Source organism: Parus major, chromosome 5, assembly GCF_001522545.3.
Source record: "Parus major isolate Abel chromosome 5, Parus_major1.1, whole genome shotgun sequence".
Classification (NCBI taxonomy): domain Eukaryota; kingdom Metazoa; phylum Chordata; class Aves; order Passeriformes; family Paridae; genus Parus; species Parus major.
The window spans coordinates 55,939,631-55,946,189 of NC_031774.1; the positions used below are offsets into that span (position 1 = coordinate 55,939,631).

The 6,559-nt window shown below is 52.5% G+C and overlaps 1 long non-coding RNA gene across 2 annotated transcripts in view; it reads right to left on the minus strand.

Annotated features, from left to right (window-relative positions):
* The window catches only part of LOC107206480, a 12,999-nt gene extending 6,440 nt beyond the window's left edge, over nt 1-6,559 (minus strand). Inside the window, exons 1-2 of one of the 2 annotated variants that reach the window (XR_001522429.3) lie at nt 6,365-6,559; nt 5,042-5,233 (exon numbers count right to left, since the gene is read on the minus strand). This is a non-coding gene — a long non-coding RNA (uncharacterized LOC107206480). The remainder of the gene's footprint in view (nt 1-5,041; nt 5,234-6,364) is intronic. The other variant, XR_001522428.3, reaches the window with a different exon arrangement.

The window sequence follows — 6,559 nt, forward strand, 5'->3', positions numbered from 1 at the left end:
GGGTGTTGGGGGCAGCCCCAGCCCCAGAGAACAGGCAGGAGATGCCCTAGATGGGAATGTCCCCGTGCACTGCAGGAGGGACCAGGACAGGGTCCTGTGCCCTGCTGAGGGCTGTGCGGGCCGAGGATCGGGTTTTGATCTCCACACATCACGCACAGAGCTCCGTGGCTTCCCTGGAAAAGCAATGCAGAGGGTATTCACTAGATGGTGGTGTTGTCTCAGAAGAGCAGGAGAGCCCCAGTTCAGTGGGAGGGTGATAGAGTTGGTTTATTCTCCGGGTGGCTTCAGTTTCTCAGGGCACAGAGGATGGAGGCTCAACATTTGGGATATGAAAAGGGATTACTGGGCTTTTGTCCTGTGGCAAGAGCCATGGGGAGGTCTGTTCCTCCAGAGCTGAGCCCTGCAGAGGACCAGGGCACGGCTGCCTGCTCTGAGCTTACTCATCTCTCTGGAAAGGTGGCATGGTGCTAATTCAGCATCTTAATGAGGTCCCTAATTCCAGTAGCCCTCAGCCTGGTGAGCACTGGGTCCCTGTGAGAGCCAGGACTGGGCTCTGCTTGGCTATTCACCAGAAGACACCAGGAGCCATGTGCATTTCTGGAAATGCATTCTCCTTTTTATAAAAAAATTCTGTTATTTGCTTTTAAATGTACTTTAAAAAACAACAACAAAAACCCAAAAGACCCCCCCACTCTTTTATACTGATGTCTAAAGACAATCCAGGGAAAGAAAGTATCCAGAGACACTTCACAGAATAATTCAAAAAATTTCCTGTGGGAAATATTTTCTTCCCCAAATGGAGATTTCCTTATGGGAGCATTTGAAACTTAGATTCTTAGATGAAATTAAGGATTTGGTTCTGGACAGCTTCCCTGACAGAAAAGCCAAAATGTATTGCACAGCCAGAACACAGGTTTCATGTTGCTGGAAGGATCCTTCCATGGGGCACGAGGGACTCTTTGAGTTTTAGCTGCTGGTGTGAGAGATGAGATACCCACACAACCATTCCAGGGACTGACAGCATCCCTTCTTCACTGGCAGGAGGGAGCAATGTGTTCTCCCTTCCTTCCTCTACATCAAAAACCCACAAGAAGGGGCTGAAGAAGAAATCCCTTCAATGAGAGGATTCTTGCATTTTCTCACTGAATTTCGAGCCTGTGAGGATGGTGTTTCTCCTGAAGGATTCTGCAGATCTGTGCAGAAAACTGACTGGTGGATTAACACCCCATTTGGAACCAAGACCCCTCAGCCCTGCTCTGAGACCCATCAGGACACAGATTGCATTCCAGAGCAGCATTTCTCCAGGAGAGGGACTATTGCTCTTACAGTGGGACAACACTGCCAAGGTTGTCAAGGACAGCTACAGGGTTCTAGTCTCCCTGGACCATCACACACACCAGAGATGCTCCCAGCATCCACCTCAGCTCTCAAGGGCAAGGGCAGGGCTGTGGTCTTCACCCCACTGGCACTGAGTAGCTGCAAACACAGGTTTAAATTCATATGCCACAACCTTCTCTGCTTGCAGGTTTTATTCCAGCATTTGAGTTACACCTGGGCAGCCTGGATATTTAATTACTCTGCTATCGTGTTCTCCTAGGTGGAAACCCCACTGTGCTGTGTTATCTGAGCACAACAACAAATGCATTTATTTCCTAGTGCCATGGGATGGGGGAACATTACAGTTTTCCTCACACTGCTCTGAGGAAGACAAAGGTACAGACAGATGAAGTGGCATTCCCATAGCTGTCAGGGCTGGGAAAGGAGCCAAACCCCACACACAAGTAGATCCTCTCCCTCAAACCAAACCTCTAAATGCTAAAATATATTCCCTAGTGTTTTTCAGGGAAAAGGCTGGAAGCACAGCCCTATCACTGTCTGTGTGCAGTGGAAGCAGGAGATCATCCTGAGTGCAGGGGCAGCACAGACAACCACAGCACACAGAGCATCTCAGCTCAGTTCTGCAGCTCTGCCAGCTCCGTGCAAAACTCTCCCTTGCTGCTCCAGGCCACGGGAATTCTGCTCCCTGCCCCAGAGATGAAGGGTGACTGTGAGATTCAGCATCCCCTGGGCTGCAGACATCAGGGAGCCAGGACAGGGAGGGAGCACTGGCAGCCTGAGGCTGGGAGGGAAGATGGTTTTGCACATACCACGGGCTGGGGGATGGCAGGAGCAGACGGAAAAATTGTATTTTGCTGAGGGACACACATGACCATCCTGGCAGTGGGTTCATTGAGCACCCAACTGGCAGCCCCTTTCCAGGGTTATGTTCAGCACTAGCCTGGGACATGCCCTTGGTTGGTTGAAGTTAAATTCCTGAAGACCTCACATCAGCTAAAGCAGCAAAGTTGTCACAACACCCTCACCCCAACAGCCATAACTTAGTTCAGGAGCAAGGACGGGAAACAATGACCAAGCAAACACCAAGAGCATCTCTAGGCTGTAAGTTTGGCTTGAAATGTGTTCCCAGTTTTAAATGAAAGACTACACTTGAGTAGCAAAGTAAGCCCCAAGCTGCTCAACACCACACCATCTGTCAGCAAATCCCAGCAGCTCCAAATCTGCAGATCTTGGAGCACCCACTCCCCCAGCTCAGCAGCTCCCAAGGGCTGGCTCAGCTCCTCGGGAGGGAAGGGGTGCTGCCTGCGCACCTGCAGGGTGAGAAACGGAGCTGAAGGCACACAGGTCCCTGCCCAGGGCTGCTCTAGTGATCAGTGCAGCTGCCATCCCACCACCACTCTTTTCATCACCATCATCTTTTGTGGCTGCTGCTGGTGCCCACACACCTGTCAGCAGGTTCAGGGGAAGAAGGGTATGAACTGTGACCTGGCACTGTGCCCTCAACACCAGCACCGATGCTAAAGCCCCCGAGGGACCCCTCTACACACAGGAGGCTCTCAAGGACCAAGCCTTTCTCTGACATTTACTGGAAGTCAGCGTTCCACGGCTCTGTGCGTGCCTGGGAGCTGCTTGGCTGGGGTTACAGCCATCCAAGGCTGTAGTAATGCCGCAGTGAATCAGACCCTTAGTGTTTTGTTTAAATATAAACATATTGAATCAGTGCTTTTTGTGTAGAAGGCTATTCTCGCGAGCCAAGTGTTTTGACAGCTCCAGCAAGGTGGTATGAGTCACTGCCTCTGCCTCACTCAAGCTCGGAGACAGATACATCTTAATCACATTACGTTTTTTCCAGCGCTACACCACAAGTCAAGGCACGGGGCCAAATCTCCCCACGGGGACCAACCAGCACAGAGCTGAGTCCTGAGCCTGAGCTTTGTCCTTCCAGCCGGGATGAGCGTCGGGAAGGCGCGTTCAGCATCCCGGCAGGGCTCAGCCGCAATCCCCGCTGCAATTGGCGGCGGCGGGCGGTGCTGCCGGGGCTCGGCAGCCCCAGGGCGCTGCTGCCCGGCGGTGGCACCGGTGCCTGCTCGGAATGCACAGCACATCGGGGCACGGCGGCTGCAGCTGCCATTAGCGCTAATGGAACTTTGGAATATAAATCCCACGCGAGGCGGGGAGGGAATAGACGCCTCTGTCTCGGGCTCGGAGCTCTCGGGCTGAGCTTCGCAAGGGCTTTAATTGTACTTTCAACGGAGCAAAATGTGCCCGCTCCTGTTTATTTCTCCAGGAATAATTACGGTGCTCTGTGGCGTGGTACTTGCAGAGTTATCAGGCATGTTTGGACAGAGGGCTGTCTTATCTAAATTGGATTAGAAATAGATTTATATCACGGCAACTTCCCATTTGAACTGCAAATTGCAGGAAAGTCACTTCACCTGCGCTCCTGCATCGCCCCAGTGACAGCAGCCCCGCTTCGGTATGAATTAATGCCGGGCGATTTCCGCGGGGCTGCAGCCCAGCCGAGACAGGAGCTAAGACAGAGTTTAAGAAATTATTAAAAATCCATGGGAAAAGAAACAACCTGAGCTTGTGCTTTTGCATCTCAGACAACAGAGAGGGATCCGCAAGCCCCGGCTCTGCGCAGCAGCCCCGTCCCAGAACGTGAGCCCTTGGGAGCATCCCCACAGCTGCCTGCTCCTGCACCTCTGCTGCCTTTCCTCGGGAGGACAATTCCCCCCTCCCTGCCCGGTGCTGCAGTGAAAGGGCTCGTCCGAGCCGCCAGTGTTTGGTTGTTGATGCAGACATCTGCAGGGGGTGAGCACGGAGCCGAGCCAGCCCCGCCGAGCTGCGCACGGTGACTCAAATGTGCCGCTGCCCTGCAGGGTTCCTATCGCAGCCTAAAGGAGAGGGATCGGTATGCGAGCTACAGCTGCCTGAGCATCTCTTGAGTGCTCAAACACAAAACCTGAGGCTTCTGAGCGCGCAGAAACCGGCCTTTATTATCAGCGGGAGACGTGACTTTGACATGGCAGGACGTATCATCTTGTCCTTGCCACTGCTGTCAAGCTGCGGAGATCAACTCCCCCGTCTCTAACCTTCAGAACGCTCGCAATTAGGGGATGCTCAGCTGAAACGTGCCCCTGGTTTCACATGCTCTGCTCCTGCTCTTCTCCTCTCCTAGGGCTGCACAGGCAGCTGGTCCCACTGTAGGATTCCCAGCTGACAACGCAGAGCTACCAGACCACGGGCAGATGAACATGTGGATCGAAAACACATGCCAGCCACAGGATTTCACGCGGCTGCCGATCGATGGCAGCTCTTCCAGCATATCGAGCCTTATCAGCCAGAGCGAGCCCCCTTTCATTGACTCACGGGGAGGTGGGGACCCCCAGCCGCACTCTTGTCTGCTGGCTTTGCACTTTAAAACCGCCTTTTAGTTTGCTGATTGCTCTGCAGATCTCCCTAATTGCAGATTCCCCCTGGGCACACGTGTGTACAAGGCACAAGCATCTGAATAGCTCTCGTGAGGGCACGAAGGCATGAGGCTTAATGGATGAGTGACTATTCCCGTCTCCCTCCCTATAGCCCCGCTGCTTTCCTCAATAGAATAAAATTATAATTTCAGGTTCACTCTTTCGACGTTAATTCCCGTGAATTCCCTCACTCAGCCCAACCAGCTGAAGTTTGCAAACTTGTTCGTTACCTGAGGATGCGGAGTCAGTCTGCAAAGGGTCTTTCTGGGGTAATCTCAGCAGTTCTGGTAAGATTTCCCCCTCGCACGGGCTCAGCGAGCATTTCTGGCAGCACAGCACTGCTGAACGGTCACCTGCCGTGGTGGATCAAGGAGAAACACACATGGCTCAGGTGGCAAAATCAGGACAAACACGGCGAGCAGCTGGACCACAAGAGGAGAAAGTGCTATTTCAGCATCCCCACAGGGCTTAGTAACAGGGATAAATAAGAGTTCTGATGTTGCACCCAATTCTCTAACTTTGACCTTGCTTCCTGGAGTCCCTTTCACACATCAGCAAAGTAGATAAAACATTAAGAGAAAATGTTTCAGTCTCTCGGTGGTGTAGCTATAATCCGCTCAGAGCAAATGCTGCAAAAATATAGCTTGCTCCTCTAAATATCTGGATGTTTCTGGAGCTAGAACATTAATTCTATCCCAACCACCTCTTAAAATGGCACATTATTTTCTCCATTAATTCTTGTCAACCTCAAGAGGAAAGCTAAAGGGCTGCTATTAAAACCATGCCATTATTTTAAGTAGCAGCATTAATTTTCTATCATACACACTCACGCTGCCTGCAGAGCAGTACAGGTCTGGGGAAAGTCAGATTCCCCCTCCTCTTTAACAGGGTGCACATTTCAGAGTTTGCCTGACATACAGTATGTTTTCCAGGCTGATGCCTTGCCTTCCGGGTGAAATATTTGGCACTTGGCTGTAGTAAGAATATCTCCCACTCTCTGGGGGAAAAACGATCACAGATACATGCGTACACCTAAACTCTGCACTTTTACACGTGTGTGCCAGAGACACTCAGGCTTTTTTGAGTACATGAACGAAATTAGACATGTCTAAATCCTGCAAAAGAGAAAGGAAAAGAGAGCTCGTATGTGTGTGTACTCATGTCTCGCAGCTATAAGAAAACTATATTTAGACAGTTGTGTCATCCCAGAGGATGACAGCATTAACAGGCGATGGAAAGAAGAGCTATGGTTACTTTTCAGAGTTCAGCTCTGACCGATAAAAGAGGTCTCTGATCGAAATGACCTCTGGTAGAGTCCGGCAGAGCAGCAGCACCTCTGCCCGTGGCACTGCGGGACGCGCGGAGCCTCCCTCTCAGCTCTTCCCTCTGCCACGCTGCAGCAAAGCCACGAGAGCTCCCAAACAAACACAAAACTTCACGCCAACAGCCTCCCGCTAAACCCTTAGGGGAGCAGATCTACCAGCAAAGCTCCACACCGCCTCTGTGACTCGGACAACCCCGCAGCTCGCTGTCCCCGGCTCAGTGGCACTCACCCAGCGAGCCCCGGCTCCAGCGGGAGGGCTGCTCCGTCCTTCCCTCGCTGCTCCTGGACGAGGTGCTGGCGGTGCTGCTGGCGGTGCTGGCGGTGCTGGTGGCGGCGGTGGCAGCTCCTGCGGGTCCCTGCAGCCACTGAGGAGCGCATCACCTCCCGGCCGCAGCCCGCGGAGGTGGGTGCCCAGATGTTCCCC